The sequence below is a fragment of the Leuciscus leuciscus genome, assembly GCF_965113295.1.
Source record: "Leuciscus leuciscus genome assembly, chromosome: 12".
NCBI lineage: Eukaryota > Metazoa > Chordata > Actinopteri > Cypriniformes > Leuciscidae > Leuciscus > Leuciscus leuciscus.
This window is the reverse complement of record NC_138736.1, coordinates 43,619,491-43,641,990: the sequence shown is the minus strand read 5'-3', so window position 1 is coordinate 43,641,990 and position 22,500 is coordinate 43,619,491. Positions and strand designations below refer to the sequence as shown.

Genomic DNA, 22,500 nt, shown 5'->3' with positions numbered 1-22,500 from the left:
TGAGCCACAATGCAAGGACAAAAGATATATTTAGAAGAAGACTTATATTGACCATTTAAGATTTTGCTTACATCTATCTTGTAAATATGTTTTGCTATTTTATTCAAACGGTTACAATTACAACAATAATTACAATTTCAACAATATTTCAAGTGTACTCTTTCTTTGTAAAAAAAATGATTATAGGCCTACATTTTATCTATGTGTTCATTAGTTTGAATATAACCAACATTGGAACAGCTAACATCTTAGTTGATGACTTTATTTTTGACAAAAATAGTATTTTATATATAGAAATTGCTAAACAAAAGCTTATTTGATGTGGCAGTATATTCTACAGTAAAAACTGTACCCAAATCTAGTCAACAAAATGTTGTCTTTCATATTTCGTCTGACTGTAACGTTGTTTTCATGAAATATTAGGGCATATTGTTAATTTGCAGTTTAATACGTTGCTTATACAAATAGCCTACATTTTATTTCAACATTCAGTCGATGTTTACTTATCTCAGTATAGCAATGCAGTTTGCTAAAACATCATCATTCATTCACACACGCGATTTAAATTTAAACTGTCTTTGCCAGCTGTGGTAAACAGCGCGCATCTCTGCCGTTTATTCATTCATAAACAGAAACCCACGTGAAGAAATTCACGTGAGAAGGAAAAAAATTACTATTCCTCAGCTCGCTCCTCGATATACCCGCACTTCTGAGGGACATTTTCCATTAGTATTATTCCTCACAGCGCTGCAAGACGGTGTAAACAAGTAATGATCTAAATAAACTTGTGTGTTTTCTCGAGCTGATGGGGGCGTTCACAGGATTGCCTCAGCTATTTGCGTTTGAATAGCGCGCGCTCTCCGTGGGCGGAGTCACATTACATCTGAATTAGCTGTAATGAGGTCGACTGGAATCGCTCTCTTTTAATACAGATTTCACAAGATGAGAATATTTGTTTTTTATATAAATTACTTCATTTAAAAGAAGAGAATTCAAGCTTCATGCCTATGTGTCTGTATGTCTGTTTGACTGAGTATTCGCTGAGTTATTGTTAATTTTCGGACGCGTTTCAGAATGGACTACACTGGCAGAGAGAAGGCAGAACTCGCTTCGTGTTTATTTTTCTTTATTTGGCAAAAAGCACAACACTTTGTTTTTATTGTGAGTATACACAAAAATAATACACATTTAACAGAATCGATTGATGTATGAAACTCTTTTACACTAATAAAAAAAAAGCGAGCTGGTATCGCCGGCGATACCGTAGACCTCAGGGGGTTAACAAGAAGCTAACATGATTAGCATGTAGCTAGCATCATGCTAGCATTATTAGCATGTTGCCAGCATCATGCTAGCATTATTAACATGTTAGCATGATCAGCATGTAGCTAGCATCATGTTTGCATGATCAGCAGTTTTACCACATTGCTAGCATGGTTTACCATGATTTACCATAGTTTACCACGATTTACTATAGTATACCATGATTTACCATGTTGTAGTATGATTTACTATGATTCTAGCATGATTTACCATAGTTTACCATGATTTACCATAGTTTACTATGATTTACCACGATTTACCATAGTTTACCATGATTTACTATAGTATACCAAAATGTACCATGTTTTAGTATTATTTACTATGATTCTAGCATGATTTACCATAGTTTACCATGATTTACCACGTTGTAGTATGATTTACCATAATTCTAGCATGGTTTACCATTGTTTACCATGATCTAGTCAAAAGAGCCTAGCCCCATCTCTATAGAGCTGGTAAGTCCGCCCCTTCCGCTAACCCCACTGGACCTCTAGGTTGAAAAATCGTCAATGCAAGTGAATGTGAGAAAATAATTATTTTCTGGTCCCGTTTGAATTTTGCCATGAATGTGAACATATGTTGTCTGTGAATTTTTTATATAATTTTTTGTGTGAAGAATGCTACAATTTAGCGGGTAGAAGTTTGATACGGTTAGACTTTGTGTGTGAGAGCACTTTGTGGACTACAACCTTGTTTTTACATCAGACGGGAATCTGAAGAAAGAACAGCCCATTTGGTTTGAATGGTGACATTTGGGTACAAAACACACAGGCATCTCGATCTGTCTCCATAGATTATCGCAGCATTAGCACCGTGATTTGACAAGTGGAGGGAAAATGTGTTATGGGGTGACGTCACATAGGCGACATGTAGTCTTTCTCGTTATGTCTTTTCCACAACTGCTAGCCAAAGAATCATACAATATACTGTCAAACTCGTAACATGAAAAATTATATAAAAAATTCACAGACAACATATGTTCACATTCATGGCACAATTCAAACGGGACCAGAAAATAATTATTTTCTCACATTCACTTGCATTAACGATTTTTCAACCTAGAGGTCCACTTGGGGTTTTACGGATGGGCGGGACTTACCAGCTCTATACGATGTTTTGATGCAGAGATATACGTTTTGCTAAACGGTTGCTAGGGAGTGGCTTGGCAGCTGCCAATGATGAAACTGCAAAGGCTTCTTGTCACTATGAATGATATAAACCAACCCCCATGCCTCTGTGACATTCAGAATGGAAGATATCCCTCTTTGGATTTTGGTTGCTAAGGTGATCGACAATGGTTGCTAGGGAGGGGCTAGGAAGTGTTGACATGATTCATGATTGGCTGTTTGCTGCCCCGAGTCAAACGAAACCACCCCCATGTTTCTATGACAATTCAGTCCGGAGATATCCCTTTGATCTCTTTCAATGGAAGTCTATGGAACTTGTTGCTAAGGTGCTCTAAATGGTTGCTAGGGCGTGGCTTGATAGCTTCACAATGATCCTGAGAGACTGATTGGTCGTCTGAGTAAAATGAGCCCGCCCCCTTGTCGCTATGACACTGTGATCCAGAGCTATGTTCAATACAAAATCCCTATGCAATTTACCATAGTAGGTGAAACGCATGCATTTCATGGGCCGTCCAACACCATAGTAAGTCTAGGGATCGACCAATATGGATTTTTTAGTGCCGATGCCGATACCGATTTTTTTTCATCAGCCTTAGCCGATGACCGATACGGGCTGCCGATTTTCTTGGGCCGATATTTGGAGCCGATACTGCTTTACTGCTGAGACTGAATTAATTCGTTTTAAACGTGTTTGAATTAATGATTCACATTAGTTTTTTTTATAAATAGACTGGAACATGTTATTCTGTGTAGTTGTCTGATATATGTAATCGTGATCTCCATTTTCCTTTCTCCTTTCTCCTTTCTACAAGCGCTTGCGCTCCCGTGGCGTCTGTCGTTGCTGTGCAACCATGAACTGCGATCTCCATGATGACGAGGAAGTAAGGATTAATTTATTTCTAGCCCTTTACGACTACATATATTTATGGAGATGAGAAATAAAAACCCGCCCTGTCCAGCTATGATCAGCTATGATTGTTTTTTTGTCACATGACCTGCGTGCGCTTGCATCTGAAAAGTTTAGATGTTTTCATCTCACCACGGCATAGGAGCGCCTGGACAAACGAGCACGCTGCATCGCATGTGTCTCGCAACCGCGTCGCTTCTTTTATGAGCACACGTCTAAACCTCAGCCAGGTGGGCTGAATAAAACTCCCACAAATATCACGGAATCACGGAACAACGTCGGCATTATTTAATCCTATGACCAGTGTTCGTAACAGCTGCCGTATGCATATGGGGGTGGTGGTGGCGCAATGGATAAGACACATGCCTTTGGTGTGAGAGACCCGGGTTCGAATCCACTGTGAGACACCAATGTGTCCCTGAGCAAGACACTTAACCCCTAGTTGCTCCAGAGGCGTGCGACCTCTGACATATATAGCAATTGTAAGTCGCTTTGGATAAAAGCGTCAGCTAAATGAATAAATGTAAATGTAATGCATATGGATAGCCTCAAACTGAGTTATTTGCAGCTCCCTAAATACAATGACAAGCAGTTTTATAGATGAGGCATTCGGCATTCGCGTTTTCCATTTGGACCCACAAACTTGCTTAGCTATAGTTGCACGCACATATAGAGCAACGTGTTTCCACTTTCAAAGTGTATGGCAATATTTCAGCTAAGTCAAACAGTTAAAAGATGCTTTGAAAGTTTAAAACTTTAAAGTTTAGTTTAAAGTTTACCGTTGTCTTGAACAGGCTTCCAGCACTCTGCTAGTGTGGGAGGGGCAGTGCATGGGCTGCACGTCAACTGCAGCGTCTCCAGCAACACAGAGCTGCCTGCGGACGCCTGTCTGTAAATAATGCCGGGAGAAAACTAGCGGCGAACGCAGCAGTCGCGTATCGGCCGATGCCGATACACGTAAAACCCGCAAATATCGGCTCGATATATCGGTCGATCACTAAGTAAGTCAATGGGAAATTTTGGGCAGCTCCTGCCCCCCAGGGGTGTAACTTTTACCCCATTGTGAGGTATGTTCTTACAGAGCCTGACAGCCTCTTCAAATGTGGCAAATCACAAGTTTCTGTGAAATTCTCGCTCGGAGCTATGACTCCTCAAAGTTTGTCGCGATGTTAAGTCTATGGGATTTTTCGGCCGCTTTTCCTGGGGCGAACACCGTACCCCCGATCGCTTATAAAAATCATTGCACACCATTCCCGAATAATCCGCACGATTTGATGCCTCATTCATGGGTCTGTGACAAAAGCTGCGGGAGGAGTAGCGCGTCAAACTTTCGGCGTAATAATAAAGAAGAAAAATAATAATAAGTATGAGCAATAACAATAGTGAGTGCCTTGCCTTTGGCAAGCACCCACTAACTATTAACTCTCTCTTTTCCAGCACTTTTGCAGACACAGTTGCTTCTTTGTGCTTAAAGAAGATTAAAGAAAATAGTCCAACGCCGTGGTACAGCGAGCGCACTCGGGCCCTTAAGAGAGCAGCCAGAAAAATGGAGCGCAACTGGAAGAAAACAAAACTAGAGGTATTTCGCATTTAGTGGAGAGGGAGCTCGATTACTTACAGAGAGGCTTTAAAAGCTGCTAGATCTTTTTTTTTTGTCATCTTAGAAGAAAACAAACACAACCCTAGGTATTTATTTGAAACAGTGGCTAAACTAACGAGAAATAAAGCTTCAACCCCAAATGTTTCCGAACAGCACAGCAGTAATGACACAGTAATCTCTCTTTTATATTAAAGAGAAAATTATTACTATGCAACCGTCCACTACAGTATCGCATCAGACAGTGCATTGTAGTCTCCCTGAGGAAAAATTATTTCATTCATTGAATCAACATCGACAACATGTATGTTAGACCCTATACCGACTAAGCTACTGAAAGAGATGCTCCCAGAGGTCATAGATCCTCTTCTTAATATCATTAATTCATCTTTGTCATTAGGATACGTACCAAAAACCTTTAAGCTGGCTATGATTAAACCACTTGTTAAAAAAACGCAACTTGATCCTACAGAATTAGTCAATTACAGGCCGATCTCGAATCTACCTTTTCTGTCAAAGATACTAGAACAGGCGATATCCTCACAACTATGTTCCTTTTTAGAAAGAAATGATATCTGCGAGGATTTCCAGTCAGGATTTAGACCGTACCATAATACTGAGACTGCTCTCATTAGAGTTACAAATGATTTGCTCTTATCATCTGATCGTGGTTGTATCTCGCTATTAGTGTTACTCGATCTTAGTGCTGCATTTGACACTATCGACCACAGCATTCTTTTAAATAGACTCGAAAATGATGTTGGCATTAGTGGAATTGCATTAGCATGGTTTAAATCATACTTATCTGACTGTTATCAGTTTGTAGCAGTAAATGAAGAGATGTCTTATCGATCACAAGTTCAGTATGGCGTACCACAAGGCTCAGTATTAGGACCGCTGCTGTTCACTCTGTACATGCTACCCTTAGGAGATATCATTAGGAAGCATGGCATTAGTTTTCACTGTTATGCTGATGATACTCAGCTCTATATTTCTTCACGCCCTGACGAAAATTCACAAAATTAACGGAATGCATAGCTGACATGCATACCAATCTTTCATTTGAAAGTCACGTGTCTAGTATCTGTAAAACTGCATTCTTCCATCTTAAAAATATATCTAAATTACGTCATATGCTTTCAATTAAAAATGCGGAACAATTAGTTCATGCGTTCATGACCTCAAGGCTAGATTATTGTAACGCTCTACTGGGTGGTTGCCCTGCACGCTTAATAAACAAACTACAGCTAGTCCAAAACGCAGCAGCTCGAGTTCTTACCAGAACCAGGAAGTATGACCATATTAGCCCAGTTGATAATACCTAGAATATCAAAATCGACTGCTGGCGGTAGATCCTTTTCCTATTTAGCACCAAAACTCTGGAACAATCTTCCTAACATTGTCCGGAAAGCAGACACACTCTGTCAGTTCAAAGCTAGACTAAAGACACATCTCTTTGACCTAGCATACACATAACACATTATAGACTTCTATAATTCAATGTTAGGATGCATAGATTAGGTCAGCCGGAACCGGGAACACTTCCCAAAAATCCTGATGTACTCGTTACATCATAAGAAGAATGGTGTCTACGCTAATATTAGTCTCTCTGTTTATCCGAGGTTTACCGCAGTCCGCCGGATCCAGATCTGATGAAGGACCTGCGCCACACACACTCACTCACACACACACACACACTCCAGATCTGATGAAGGACCTGCGCCTGGACATGACAACAGCGCAGTCCTGAAGTGTCACTAGTCTCTCCCCTGTGAAGGGCTCCTCCTCAACCCTCTACGCACACCTTAGCAATAGAATCGCCATTGGCTAGTACATTTTTTTTGTTTACTCACCAGACTGATATACTAATATATATATATGTGATGCGATCTGGGAAAACCCACCACATGGTGAAATTTTACCTATTACAGGTTTTGATATCACATGGAAGCTGGTATCAAGCCCTTTCCAAATCTGTTTTTATTTTTATCATAGCTTGTTGGTAGCAAAAGTTATGTTTATCTGAAGTCGGCCGATCGCTATGATTTTCTGGAACGGAATTTTGAGAAAAACAGGTTTAATAACTGTCACCGTCGGGACGCTTGGCACTCTTTTTTTTTAAACAGGATTGGCGCGAAATGCGCACTAATACACATTCACTGTACATGTTATGTGGTTTATTTTATAGGTAAACTATCTTTGTAGTGTTATAAGACGGACAGGTGTATGGGATATACGGCGATTGTTTTTGTTTTTTCACCTCTGCCGGGCGTTAGAGAAAATGGTCGCATAGAATGCATTAGAGAAAGAGAGTATTTTCAGCTTGACACTATCGCTGTTTTTCTGCACTAAACAAGGGAATTTTGCCAAGATATGTTCAGAGATAAGAGAAAAGATGTTATAGAATAATAATTTAATGAAAAAAAAAAAATGTGACAAAAAACTGACATTCAAACTATTTTGGAATTTACTGAAAACGGCCCAGCACGACATCCGACGGGTTTTCCCAGATCGCATCACATATATATATATATATATATATATATATATATATATATATACAGTGAGGAAAATAAGTATTTGAACACCCTGCTATTTTGCAAGTTCTCCCACTTGGAAATCATGGAGGGGTCTGAAATTGTCATCGTAGGTGCATGTCCACTGTGAGAGACATAATCAAAAAAAATAAATCCAGAAATCACAATGTATGATTTTTTTACTATTTATTTGTATGATACAGCTGCAAATAAGTATTTGAACACCTGTCTATCAGCTAGAATTCTGACCCTCAAAGACCTGTTAGTCTGCCTTTAAAATGTCCACCTCCACTCCATTTATTATCCTAAATTAGATGCACCTGTTTGAGGTCGTTAGCTGCATAAAGACACCTGTCCATCCCATACAATCAGTAAGAATCCAACTACTAACATGGCCAAGACCAAAGAGCTGTCCAAAGACACTAGAGACAAAATTGTACACCTCCACAAGGCTGGAAAGGGCTACGGGGATATTGCCAAGCAGCTTGGTGAAAAAAGGTCCACTGTTGGAGCAATCATTAGAAAATGGAAGAAGCTAAACATGACTGTCAATCTCCCTCGGACTGGGGCTCCATGCAAGATCTCACCTCGTGGGGTCTCAATGATCCTAAGAAAGGTGAGAAAATAGCCCAGAACTACACGGGAGGAGCTGGTCAATGACCTGAAAAGAGCTGGGACCACCGTTTCCAAGGTTACTGTTGGTAATACACTAAGACGTCATGGTTTGAAATCATGCATGGCACGGAAGGTTCCCCTGCTTAAACCAGCACATGTCAAGGCCCGTCTTAAGTTTGCCAATGACCATTTGGATGATCCAGAGGAGTCATGGGAGAAAGTCATGTGGTCAGATGAGACCAAAATATAACTTTTTGGTCATAATTCCACTAACCGTGTTTGGAGGAAGAAGAATGATGAGTACCATCCCAAGAACACCATCCCTACTGTGAAGCATGGGGGTGGTAGCATCATGCTTTGGGGGTGTTTTTCTGCACATGGGACAGGGCGACTGCACTGTATTAAGGAGAGGATGACCGGGGCCATGTATTGCGAGATTTTGGGGAACAACCTCCTTCCCTCAGTTAGAGCATTGAAGATGGGTCGAGGCTGGGTCTTCCAACATGACAATGACCCGAAGCACACAGCCAGGATAACCAAGGAGTGGCTCTGTAAGAAGCATGTCAAGGTTCTGGCATGGCCTAGCCAGTCTCCAGACCTAAACCCAATAGAGAATCTTTGGAGGGAGCTCAAACTCCGTGTTTCTCAGCGACAGCCCAGAAACCTGACTGATCTAGAGAAGATCTGTGTGGAGGAGTGGGCCAAAATAGAGTTCTCAATACACATGGGTCGGCCCGACAAACCCGACGGGACCCGCGGGTTCGGGTCGAAAATATAAGCAAATGACTCAGGTCGGGTCGGACCTCGGGCTTAATCTTTTCCGCTCAGTAAAAAAAACAAAAACATTTATTAATCATCGCTGCTGTTCACCGTAAAGAAAGTCTGGCTGCTGCGTGCAACGTGCATCATGGAGAGGGGCGGGGGCAGACGCCACTGCGTGCACGCCTTTCGCCTAGAGAAGAAGATGGAGTTGGTGAAAAGTAAACTTGCCGCAGGTGAATTCACCGTCGCTACTACAGCCTATTTATATATTTAAAGTTTATTGTTTCAGTTGTTTGTATTGTTAAAAGGCGTGAACATTAAAGGTTGATTTGAATTCGCGTCTGCTGGTCATGATAATACGTGTATGAGAAAAAAAAATTCCGATGCGGCGTCGGGCCGCGGGCCGGGTTCGGGCAGATAATTCATGTTGATGTGTCGGGTTACATCGGGTCCGGGCTTTAAAAGCCACGGGCCGGGTCAGGTCGGGTTGTAATTTTCAGGCCCGTTGAGAACTCTAGGCCAAAATCCCTCCTGCAGTGTGTGCAAACCTGGTGAAAAACTACAGGAAACGTTTGACCTCTGTAACTGCAAACAAAGGCTACTGTACCAAATATTAACATTGATTTTCTCAGGTGTTCAAATACTTATTTGCAGCTGTATCATACAAATAAATAGTTAAAAAATCATACATTGTGATTTCTGGATTTTTTTTTTTTAGATTATGTCTCTCACATTGGACATGCACCTACGATGACAATTTCAGACCCCTCCATGATTTCTAAGTGGGAGAACTTGCAAAATAGCAGGGTGTTCAAATACTTATTTTCCTCACTGTATATATATATATATATATATACAGTGGGGAGAACAAGTATTTGATACTCTGCCAATTTTGCAGGTTTTCCCACTTACAAAGCATGTAGAAGTCTGTAATTTTTATCATAGGTACTCTTCAACTGTGAGAGACGGAATCTAAAACAACAGTATTTGATACATCAGAAAAGCAGAACTTAATATTTGGTACAGAAACCTTTGTTTGCAATTACAGAGATCATACGTTTACTGTAGTTCTTGAGCAGGTTTGCACACACTGCAGCAGGGATTCTGGCCCACTCCTCCATACAGACCTTCTCCAGATCCTTCAGGTTTCGGGGCTGTCGCTGGGCAATACGGACTTTCAGCTCCCTCCAAAGATTTTCTATTGGGTTCAGGTCTGGAGACTGGCTAGGCCACTCCAGGACCTTGAGATGCTTCTTACGGAGCCACTCCTTAGTTGCCCTGGCTGTGTGTTTCGGGTGGTTGTCATGCTGGAAGACCCAGCCACGACCCATCTTCAATGCTCTTACTGAGGGAAGGAGGTTGTTGGCCAAGATCTCGCGATACATGGCCCCATCCATCCTCCCCGCAATACTGCACCAGTCGTCCTGTCCCCTTTGCAGAAAAGCATCCCCAAAGAATGATGTTTCCACCTCCATGCTTCACGGTTGGGATGGTGTTCTTGGGGTTGTACTCATCCTTCTTCTTCCTCCAAACACGGCGAGTGGAGTTTAGACCAAAAAGCTCTATTTCTGTCTCATCAGACCACATGACCTTCTCCCATTCCTCCTCTGGATCATCCAGATGGTCATTGGCAAACTTCAGACGGGCCTGGACATGCGCTGGCTTGAGCAGGGGGACCTTGCGTGCGCTGCAGGATTTTAATCCATGACGGCGTAGTGTGTTACTACTGGTTTTCTTTGAGACTGTGGTCCCAGCTCTCTTCAGGTCATTGACCAGGTCCTGCCGTGTAGTTCTGGGCTGATCCCTCACCTTCCTCATGATCATTGATGCCCCACGAGGTGAGATCTTGCATGGTGCCCCAGACCGAGGGAGATTGACCGTCATCTTGAACTTCTTCCATTTTCTAATAATTGCGCCAACAGTTGTTGCCTTCTCACCAAGCTGCTTGCCTATTGTCCTGTAGCCCATCCCAGCCTTGTGCAGGTCTACAATTTTATCCCTGATGTCCTTACACAGCTCTCTGGTCTTGGCCATTGTGGAGAGGTAGGAGTCTGTTTGATTGAGTGTGTGGACAGGTGTCTTTTATACAGGTGACGAGTTCAAACAGGTGCAGTTAATACAGGTAATGAGTGGAGAACAGGAGGGCTTCTTAAAGAAAAACTAACAGGTCTGTGAGAGCCGGAATTCTTACTGGTTGGTAGGTGATCAAATACTTATGTCATGCAATAAAATGCAAATTAGTTATTTAAAAATCATACAATGTGATTTTCTGGATTTTTGTTTTAGATTCCGTCACTTGCAGTTGAAGAGTACCTATGATAAACATTACAGACTTCTACATGCTTTGTAAGTGGGAAAACCTGCAAAATCAGCAGTGTATCAAATACTTGTTCTCCCCACTGTATATATATATGATTCCACCAAATCAACTTATCTTTTTAAAAATCTGAGCGTACACTCTTAACATCAGTCAATCAAGCATTTTTATGATACTATGCTAATCAAGCACTATTTAATGATAACATTTCAGTAATTAGAACTAAAACTTGGTAACCATATATGCATATTTGTAATTTTTAACTGAATTTAGGACTGGTGGAGGTGCTTAAGATATTGTTATAGTTATATAATTATATATATTGATCAGTTATACGTAGATTAGGCTATAGTAACAGATAATATAAATTATTATTCAAATATAATTCTACTACTACTAATTCTACTTCTAATAACAATATAAAACACACTAATGATGAACTGCTGGGTTCATGAATATTAATAACATTTTCTGCATTCCCTCGAATTGATTTGGTGAAATCAAAACAGCCAATGAGATTGCTGTTTGTGCATTAGCTCCGCCCACTACCGGAGAAACCTGCATATCTTCTGCTTGTTCGTAAAAGCTGAATAATTCAAAATGAACTCCGTTATATTGACAGAAAAATACAACAAAGAATATCGTTTACATGTTATTCTGTGTGGTGTGTAAGATTCTCTCTCTCTCTCTCTCTCTCTCTCTCTCTCTCGCGGAGTGCATGCTGGGAGTGAACGGAGCGTGGTGAGGGTGAGTGCGTGTTGTGGCTGTGTGCTAAAAACTTTTCTATCTTCTATCTTTTTTGTGTATGTTTGTTTTTATTGTGTTGAAATTGTTCGTGCATTTAAATTTTGAAGGTGTTTACGTCTGCAACCAGCGTTGTGCTGGGAGGCATGACGAACCAAAACACAATGAGTTTTAAAGATTTAACCCGCCGCCATGGAGTGAAGATTGAGTCTAGAATTAACGTGGAGCAGTGTTGTTTAGCGGTGGGAGAGATTGTGGGACATGATCATATTGTCTCGGCATCGCGAATGAACAGTGCAATTGTTTGTTTTTTTTAAACAGTTGAAAAAGCCAATGAAGTTGTCCAAAGCGGCGTTGTGTTGAATGGCGCACTCGTGACTGTTTTACCTTTGAGTACCCCGTCCAAAAAGATCATACTGTCTAACGTGCCTCCGTTTATTAAGGATGAAATATTGGTGCAAGAGTTATCTAGATACGGAAAACTGGTTTCCCCTATAAAGAAAATCCCTCTCGGGTGCAAGTCACCTTTAGTGAAACATCTAGTTTCATTCAGAAGACAAGTTTTCATGGTTCTGAAAAATGGAATTGATGAGATCGATCTGGTTTATAAGTTCAAAATTGATGGGTTCGATTACACAGTGTTTGCAACATCTGACACTACAATTAAATGTTTTAGTTGTGGTAGGATCGGACATCTAGTGCGTGATTGTTCTAGCAAAAAAGACAGTGCAGGTGCGAGCACAAGCACGGGATTAGGGTTGTCTGTTCCTCCGGGTGAGATCGCGAGTGACACCGATACTGCCGTTGTAGTCAAGGCCGGTGAGATTGAGCCCGAGCCGATCGCAGTTGTGGCTGTCGAGAATAACCCTGAGGATACACTTGGGATTGTTACCGAGCCTAGTAAAAGCGATACTCCTTCGATGTCTGATGAGCAGGCTGAACATTTTGAAAACGTTTGTGTAACAGAGGCTGATGAAATGGATGTGGAAGATGATGTTGATTTTGAAAAGGAAGCAAAATCTGTTTTCAAGATCCCAGTTAAAAGAAAGAAAAAAAGCTGTGGAAAAGCTTTTAAACAAGTAAAGAAAGATGAGGTTGGTAATGAGAATGTGGGTTCAGACAGTGATAGGGATTCCTCTGATTCAAACGTGTCTCAGGGTTCAAATCTGTCCATAAGTTCTCAAACTGAAAACTTGGTTTGTTTGTATAAAGCTGATGATATTAGTAAATTTCTGCAAGAAACAAAGTGCAAGTTGAAAACTTTTTCCCTGATTGTAAACAATTCATCAATGATGTAAGGTTTTTAATGAACGAGGGAGCCTTTCAAGATGTGGAGATTTACCGTCTCAGAAAACTTGTGAACAAACGTAAAAAAAATTAAAATTCTAAAGATGATGAGGCTGTCAACTTCTAAAATTCTGCCAAAAATTGTTTTTTTGGCAGCTCTTCTCATTTTTTTTGTTCTGGTCTCTAAAACAAAAATGACAAATTTTAAAATCGGATCTTTAAACTTAAATGGTGCCAGAGATGGTTTTAAAAGAATTATGTTATTTGAGTTTATAAGGCAAAAGCAAACAGATATTCTGTTTTTACAAGAGACACACAGTGATTTTCAAAATGAGACCGATTGGAGAAGAGAATGGGACGTCACAAATCCTCTATTAGTGGAGGTGTTGCCGTTTTGTTTTCTAAAAATGTTTTACCTCTGTCTTGTGAAGTTGAGGAAGTAATAGGTGGTCGTTTTTTAAAGATCAAAGTGAAATTTGAGAAAATCACTATGGTGCTTTTGAATTTATATTCTCCTACAAAGGGATTAGAAAGAGTTATTTTCTTTGATAAGGTGGATGCTGTCTTGAAAGATTTAAATCCAGAAGATATGTTATTTTTAGGTGGAGATTTTAATTGTACTGCTAATGATAAGTTAGATAGGAATCATATAGAGCCACATGCTGCTTCTCAGAAAACACTTATACAACTAATTGAAACTCATGATTTATGTGATATATGGAGAAATATGAATCGAGATGTTAGACAGTATACTTGGGCTCATAGTACTGAACATACTATCTCCTTGGCACGACTTGATAGAATTTATAGTGTTCAACATCAAAGTAATCTTTTTAAATTTTGTAAAATTATTCCAGTGGGGTTTTCTGATCACAGTTTAGTTCTGTGCAGTGTTTCAATGAAGTGTGTGAAATATAAGAGTGCATACTGGGTCTTTAATACTTCATTGTTAAATGATAAAAATTGTATGGATAGTTTAAATTTTGGGGGGGAAACTTTTACGCAGCAAAAACATTTTTATGCTTCTTTACTGCAATGGTGGGACTGCGGTAAAGTTCTTATTAAGGATTTTTGTCAAAAGTACACTGTGAATGTTACTCGTGACATAGCCCAATCAATGAAGACTTTAGAAACAGAAATTATTGTTTTGCAGGATTTATTAGCATCTAAAAAAAATAAAAAACACATTGATGGTTTAAAGGGAAAAAAAGCAATTCTGGTAGACCTGTTGGGAGTTAAGGCACAGGGAGCTTTAGTCCGTTCACGGTTTCAAACTGTAACACAAATGGACGTTCCCTCAAAATTCTTTTTTAATTTGGAAATGAAAAAAGGTCAAAGTAAAGTGATGCATACTTTACGGTCAGCTACAGGACAAGAGCTAACGGAGCCTGCTGACATACGTAGCTGTGCTGTAGAGTTTTTTTCAGACCTTTATAAATCTGAACTGAGGGAATGGGGTGCAGATGCTGAGAGTTTCCTTGAAGGACTGCCAAAGGTGGACGAAGAGTCCAACAATGAACTACGACAGACTTTGTCAGTACAAGAGCTTTATGCTGCCATGATGAGCATGGAAAATGGTAAATCTCCAGGGATTGACGGGCTACCTGTTGAGTTTTACAAGGCTCTATGGCCCGTCATAGGAGAAGATCTGCTGACAGTTCTTAATGACAGTCTGGAAAGAGGGCTATTGCCTCTAAGCTGCAGAAGAGCAGTCATCACACTGTTACCTAAAAAAGGTGATCTTCAGTGCATCGGAAACTGGCGCCCTGTTTCGCTCTTATGTTCAGAATACAAAATTTTATCTAAAAGTTTGGCTACAAGACTTAGTAAAGTTTTAAGTAAGTTGATACATTCAGACCAGTCTTATTGTATTCCCAACAGGTCTATTTTTGATAATATTGCTTTAATTAGAGATGTTTTGGATGCTTCTAAACTCCTGGGAATTAACTCTGGTCTAATTTCTCTTGATCAAGAGAAAGCCTTCGACAGAGTTGAACATTTGTTTTTATGGAAAACTTTGGAGGCTTTTGGTTTTAGCCATTCTTTTATATCTATGATTAAGGCTGTGTATTGTAACATTGAGAGTGTTCTTAAGATTAATGGTGGTTTGTGTGCTCCATTTAAAGTTGAGAGGGGAGTTAGGCAGGGATGTGCTATGTCTGGTATGTTGTATTCCCTTGCAATCGAACCTTTACTTCAAAAGTTACGAGCTCATTTAACAGGTCTGAATTTCCCTGGTTGTAATAATTCTTTACATCTTTCCGCCTATGCTATCAAGTTAGAAAAAATAGTTAATGATTTTAAATGTGTTTCCTCTGCCAAAGTCAATTGGAGGAAAAGTGAAGCTCTATTAGTGGGAAATTGGAGTGGAGATCTTCCTGCTTTACCTGGAGGATTGATTTGGAAAAGAGGAGGTTTAAAATACCTTGGTGTCTATCTAGGAAATGAAAATTTCATTAGGAAAAATTGGGAAGGTCTATTTGAGAAAATAAAAGGTCGATTGAAAAAATGGAAATGGTTGCTCCCTCAGATATCTTATAGAGGACATATTCTTATAATTAATAATCTTGTGGCATCTTCATTATGGCATAAACTTGCTTGTGTGGACCCTCCGAATGGACTCGTTGTAAATATTCAAAGAGAACTGGTGAACTTTTTCTGGGACAAGTATCATTGGACTCCTCAAAGCATTCTGTTTTTGCCCAAAGAGGAAGGAGGTCAAGGTCTGGTTAATCTCGCAAGCAGAAGAGCCACCTTCCGTCTCCAATATGTACAGAAACTCTTAATGGGACCTTATTCTCTTGTGTGGAGACCATTGGCTTTAAGCATCTTGAGAAGAGTGGGCAATATGGAAGTGGATTTAACTTTATGTTTAATGGATCATAAAAGACTGAATTTTACTGGAATTCCTCTTTTTTATCAAAACTTGTTTAAAGTGTGGGGTCTCTTTAAACAGCAGTGGATGGAACCAGCAACTTCTCTTTATTGGTTGTTGGAAGAACCAGTTGTATTTGGAGCTAGATTTGATGCTTCAGGAGAAGATGTTCCTGGTTTAAATGATATTCTATGTAATAAAAAGCTTTTTAAGCTTAAAAACATTATAAATGAATCAGGATATAATTTATTGAGAGCTGAAAAAGTTGCTATCCTTTTAGGAGTTAGATCAATACGTTTTGCAAAGACGTTTCTTGACAAACTAACTAAAATTGTAACTGTTGAAGAGAAGTTACTTTTAGAAGACTTTGGTGCAGGGACTTTAATCCCTGATAGTAGTGATCTTTTTCCAGATCTTGAAATTTGCCCTGTAATAGAGGAGTCTTGTCTTAATAGCCCCTTGTTAAAAAGTGGAATTAATGAGTATATTGATTTTTGTACAGTTGAAGGGAAAATGTTATATAAATGTATTGTGAAAGCTATTCATCAGCATAATTTAAGTATTAAAACGGATACAGTATGGAGAGAGAAATTAGGAATCAACTCTGAAACTAAACCTGTTTGGCGAGCACTTTACAAACCACCATTAAAAAAAAAACTTGGTGATTTGCAATGGAGGATTTTACATGGAGCTATTGCTGTAAATGCCTTTGTGTCTATTTTAAACCCCACTGTAAGTGATAAATGTCCTTTTTGTCTAGAACGAGAAACCATTTTTCATTGTTTTATGGAATGTGATCGACTTAATCCACTTTTTGATTTATTAAGTGTTTTTTTACATTCTTTAAATATTTGTTTTTCAAAGCAAGACTATATTTTGGGTTTCTTTTATAGTTCAAAACAAAAGTACAAATGTCATGTCATTAAATTTATTGTTGGACAAGCAAAATATGCTGTTTATATCACTAGGAGAAATAAGATAGAAGATAAGCCAGGACAAGATGTTGTATTAGTTTTTCGAAATATGGTAAAATCAAGAATTCTTATTGATTTTAATTTTCATAAATTGATGAACACGAAAAAAGCTTTTGAAATGCAGTGGTGTTGCAATAATGCTCTGTGTTCAGTTGATGATGAAGACATTGTTTTTGTAAGAGGTTTAAGATAATTATTATTATTTATTTTTATTATTATTATTATTTTTATATGTGTGTGTAAATTTGTATAAATGTTAACAAATTTTTTAATAAATCGATTGTAAAAATCAAATCTCTCTCTCACCCTCTTTCTCTCTCTCTCTCTCTCTCTCTCTCTCTCCATCTCTCTCTCTCTCTCTCCATCTCTCACTCTCTCTCTCTCTCTCTCTCTCTCCATCTCTCTCTCTCTCTCTCCATCTCTCTCACTCTCTCTCTCTCTCTCTCTCTCCATCTCTCTCACCCTCTCTCTCTCACTCTCTCTCTCTCTCCCTCTCTCTGCGTGTGTGAGAAACAGTGCTCTCAGCAAAGTGACCGCGAGTTGTGCGCATTCACACTAGAGTTACGATACGTTTTACGGTATTTTCACTGTTCAGCGAGTGAAAATATAAACTTAAACTTAGCCTCTAACACACACTGGCAAGTAAAATCTAAGAATTTATTAGCCAATGGCTAATGACAGACATTACCTAGTCGCCGGAGTGAAGGTTTAGTCGTGATTTACTCGCAATGTAGAGGGTTGCTTCCCTTTACCTCTGCAGATTAAATGTTATCAAAATGATTCCAGTTCGCATGGATATGCGGAAGTGACAAAAAATTCTGTATTATGAAGGCCAGACAAGCAATTTGGCGATGTCAATTTGTAAATAAAAGACATACGCCTGCGCACATATGTATTCAAACGCGCATATCTATAGACTAAACACGTAATATTCATGTGCACGCCCTCAGCGTTCTCACAGATTCACGTTTGTGAAGTTTACACGGAGATGATAACGTCATCTTGCAGCTTGGAGCCTGATTCAAGGCTTGTGTTCTCGAGCCACAAACACTGTTGTGTGAATGAACAGCCGGAGTGTGTTAAGGGTTTTCTGTGAGAACGGTGTGTGTTAGCGGCTCCTAAGTTAAAGGTATAGCGGAGGATTTTCTTTTTCCGGGTGGGTAGCCTATACTATTGGTCCACCTAAGTGTCAATCATTCTGGTGATATGTTTACGTAAGGCCGTCGTACGTGCTCGTCATTTCTGCGCATGCGCACTTTCAGGTGTATGTGTGTGGTGAGCAGTGGCGTCATGCCCATTCAAAGTGAGGGGGGGGGCACGTGCCCCCTCAGATTTTTCCTCCCTGATAATTTTTTTGTCACAACTTTATTCCTATTATGCTCCATAATATACCAGAGCCTATAACGACTCAAATGTATTCTTCTGGATGTGTAATAAATCGGTCAGCATCAGCCCGCCCCTTTTTCCTAATATGGTGTCTGTGTATATCAAATCTAGAGCGCTACGCGCGTAGCGCTCTAGAATCTTTGCTGTGTATGTTCAAGCAACTCACTCGTCTCGCACGTTGAGCTGGCAATGTTTTACAGATGGTCTTGAAGTGGTAAGTGGGCAAAGCAACAAATCGGCATTGAATTAGTTATCGGATGATATTAAAAGGTAGTGGGATTATTTGTGGTTGACCTGGAAATTTGAACTTGATCAAAAAGTTCAAAAGTAGAAAACTAGTTGGCTAACTTTACTGCCATACAAAGCCATAGTAACGTTATCTGATCGGTTTTGATTACTTTTTTACATTTCTGTCAAATATTAACCATTTTCAAATAAACGGGGTAGTGTTAACCTTATTCAGCACTGAAATCTGTCAAACTTCTTTCAAAGTCCTTCATCACATATTAATATTAAAATAACTTAATTTCAGAGCACCATAAAAAAGACCTCAGCACCTTTATGTACCTTTAATGTAAGATCGTTCTTAGGTCACATAGGACATAAAAACTGCAATGGTACTGTTTTTAAAATCATGTGTAGTAGGCCTAAGTGTACAGTAAGTGTGTGTGTAAACATGCTTTAATGAAGAAGACTTCAAAAGCTTTTGAATTTGAGCTTACAGTTCTTTCATCAACCTGTCTTTTACATAAACTTACAAAATAGATACTTTAACTTAGTCCTCAGATAGAGGAGGGTTGCTGCTAGCTCCGTTAAGGTATTTCTGTCCCTCCCAAACTGCATTGAAATGGTATGTTTAGCAGCCAGAATTTAAAAATTTTCCTGACCCCTCCTAACATGATCCATATCACCCGTCAGAAAACAATTGCAACGTCTCAGATTGTGCCCCCCCAGAATTTTGGCTTGCATGACGCCCCTGGTGGTGAGCTATGGTTTCAGCCATTCATTGAAGCTCGCCGTTCTCACCGGGTTTTTTCAAAATGTCTGAGGGTCGCAAGATAAAAAGTGTCTACGAATTGTATGACAAGAAGAGAAAGGCCTCTGAAGAAAGAAACAAGACCAGAGTGTTTTTGGGAGAATATTTCACACGCTGGCGTGCGCTAAAAGCACAGGTTGGGCTTCCCACTGATGCCTCAGTCGCGAAGTTTCTACTCGACAGGTAAAGTTTGGCATGCTATTTGGAGAAATCCATTTAAAATCACTGCTAGTACATTTTACATTTATTCATTTAGCTGACGCTTTTATCCAAGGCGACTTACAATTGCTATATATGTCAGAGGTCGCACGCCTCTGGAGCAACTAGGGGTTAAGTGTCTTGCTCAGGGACACATTGGTGTCTCACAGTGGATTCGAACCCGGGTCTCTCACACCAAAGGCATGTGTCTTATCCACTGCGCCACTACCACCCCTATGCTAGTAAAAGTTAATGTAAGCTATGATTAGCGATGCTAGCGTTTAATAGGCGTTCCCTCTCGGGAGCATGTAGAGTGTTGCGCATGTGCATTTTTTCAAAAAGTGGAGAGGGCGGTTCTTTTCTAAAATTCGGGAAAATCCTCCGCTATACCTTTAATAACTAATGATCTTTACAACGGAAGTGAATCAATCAAAACTAACTTTATCTGGACAATAACTTTATTCTAGATCTGCTGTAAAGCCTAAACAATCTCTGTTACTGTAATCTCCTATTATCACTGTAAAGCTGCTGTGAAACAGTATATTGTTAAAGCGCTGTATAAATGAAGGAGACTTGACTTGATGTGACCTTCATCAACATCCTCTTCCTCTCTGGGCTGCACTGATAAATAAGTATTTATTTGATTAAATATTTGGCACCTTATTCTAATTCTACACTGTTGAATGATTTGTTATTACTATAAGGCCTATATTGCACTTTTCTTAACATTATATCAGAAATGCATATAAACACAATCATGTCAGTAAAGTACTGTACATTTATCTAGAGAGCATGTGAATAATGCTTTATTTAATGGACAATGTAATGACGGCAGAGGGTTAGGGTTAGGGTTGTGCATGCAATATATATTACGAATATTTAGGCTCAAAATTCAGACAATTTTGTGTCATAATCAAACAATGTTTTCATATGACAGAGCTGATTGAAACATCCTGTGTGCTTCTGTTGACATGACAAACAACCCACAGAGTGTGTGTGTGTGTGTGTGTGTGTGTGTGTGTGTGTGTGTGTGTGTGTGTGTGTGTGTGTGTGTGTGTGTGTGTGTGTGTGTGTGTGTGTGTGTGTGTGTGTGTGTGTGTGTGTGTGTGTGTGTGTTTCAGCTCTATCTCCTCACACACACACTTCAATGCAGCTGCAGACTCAGATAAACTCTCATAATGAGGTCAGAGAGAAAAAGAGCCACTCACAACAAATACAAAGAATAAACTAAAGACCAGGGGCCTGTACCATGAAGCCGGTTTAGGTGGCTAGCCAGCTATGTTTCAGTTTAGTTTCCGCCAACCCTGGGTTTTAGGTACTATGAAAGTAGCTTGGCTTGAATCGGTGTTCGTTGCCATGGTATCTTACGCTGCACGGCTAACCTGCTCCGGGGCAGGTTATGTTCTGGATTCAAGATCTCAGACTGAAGTTTGACCAATCAGCTGAGAGCAAAGAAACATGTAGGTGACGTAACTTATTCCCAGTGTCTGTTGCAATGACTTCACCTTTTCTTCCAAATCCTGTGACATCTCAGCGCAAATTGTTTGAAGAGCACTTCGTAGAGAGAGAGTTTTTAGCCAGACAAAATCCCCTTGCCTTTCCTGATAGTTATTTGTATGAAAGATACAGATTTTCCGCGGAAGGAATGTCTTATCTTTGCGAACTTCTTGAGCCGCACATAAAGAATTTAACACGTCGAATTCATGCACTTACTGTACCACAAATATTGCGTTACGTTTTTTTTGTTGCAAGTGGTACATTCCTGCACGGTGGGTGACGCACAGAAGCTATAGGGGAAAACACGGTTTGTCGAACCATTCGTAAGGTGGTCCTCGCTCTGCAGGAGTACATGAATAGTTTCATTAATAGTGTTCCCCGGACATTTATCGGCCATGTCCATAAAAGAGGGCTTTTATAAAATTGCCGGTAAGATATATTGATAGGGTGGCATCACATGAACACATTTTATTTTATTTTTTCAAAAAACAAATTGCACAAATGTACTATACAATATAATACATGTTAAGAATTATTTAAAATCTTTATTATTATTCTGTTAATCTTATGATAGGATTCCCTAGCTTTCTTAGTAGTACAAATACGTTCTATATTTATGTAAAATTATGTATATGTATGTGTAGCCTATGTGTAATATAGCCTATAGCCTATTTTTATAATATATAAAAAATGTGCATGTATCATTTTTTATATATTATAAAAATAGGCTATAGGCTATATTACACATATAGGCTACACATACATACATAATTTTACATAAATATAGAACGTATTTGTTTAACTTACACATTAACAATCAGCAATCTTTCTCCAACAGTCTTCTGTTGCTTTGGCAGCAGAGACCGTATTGTTTCGAGCTTGAAATACATATTTATATTCATCGTAATTCTGAATGATTATCTCTTGCTCCTCCGCGGGAAAATATATCGCTCTCGCTCTACCCGCGATTGGTTGTTCAGTGTCGACGTCACTCTTTTATGTGCACGCGCGCGTGGAGTAATCATAGCTTAAGGATCAAAGCCTGAGTTGACAGAGAAAGTTGATGAGCTGCATCATGGTACCAATAAAGCCTGATTGCATCGGTTTGGTTTTGTCAACTCCAAACTAATCCTGTAACCCCGAGTTTGTTCAGCTACCTTCATGGTACAGGCCCCTGAACTAACACTGACACTAACACTGACACTAACCCTAACACGAGCGAGTAACGCCTGTTTTAAAATGTTATCTCTGTCTGACAGAAACTCACACAGTTCAGACAGTATCAGTACAAACACAACCCTGTTGCCGAAACAAACAG

At 39.6% G+C, this 22,500-nt stretch overlaps 1 protein-coding gene across 1 annotated transcript in view; it reads right to left on the bottom strand.

Moving 5' to 3' along the window:
- Nucleotides 1–22,500, bottom strand: part of slc9a1b (solute carrier family 9 member A1b) — a 44,311-nt gene that overhangs the window by 21,400 nt on the left and 411 nt on the right. The window lies entirely within an intron of this gene.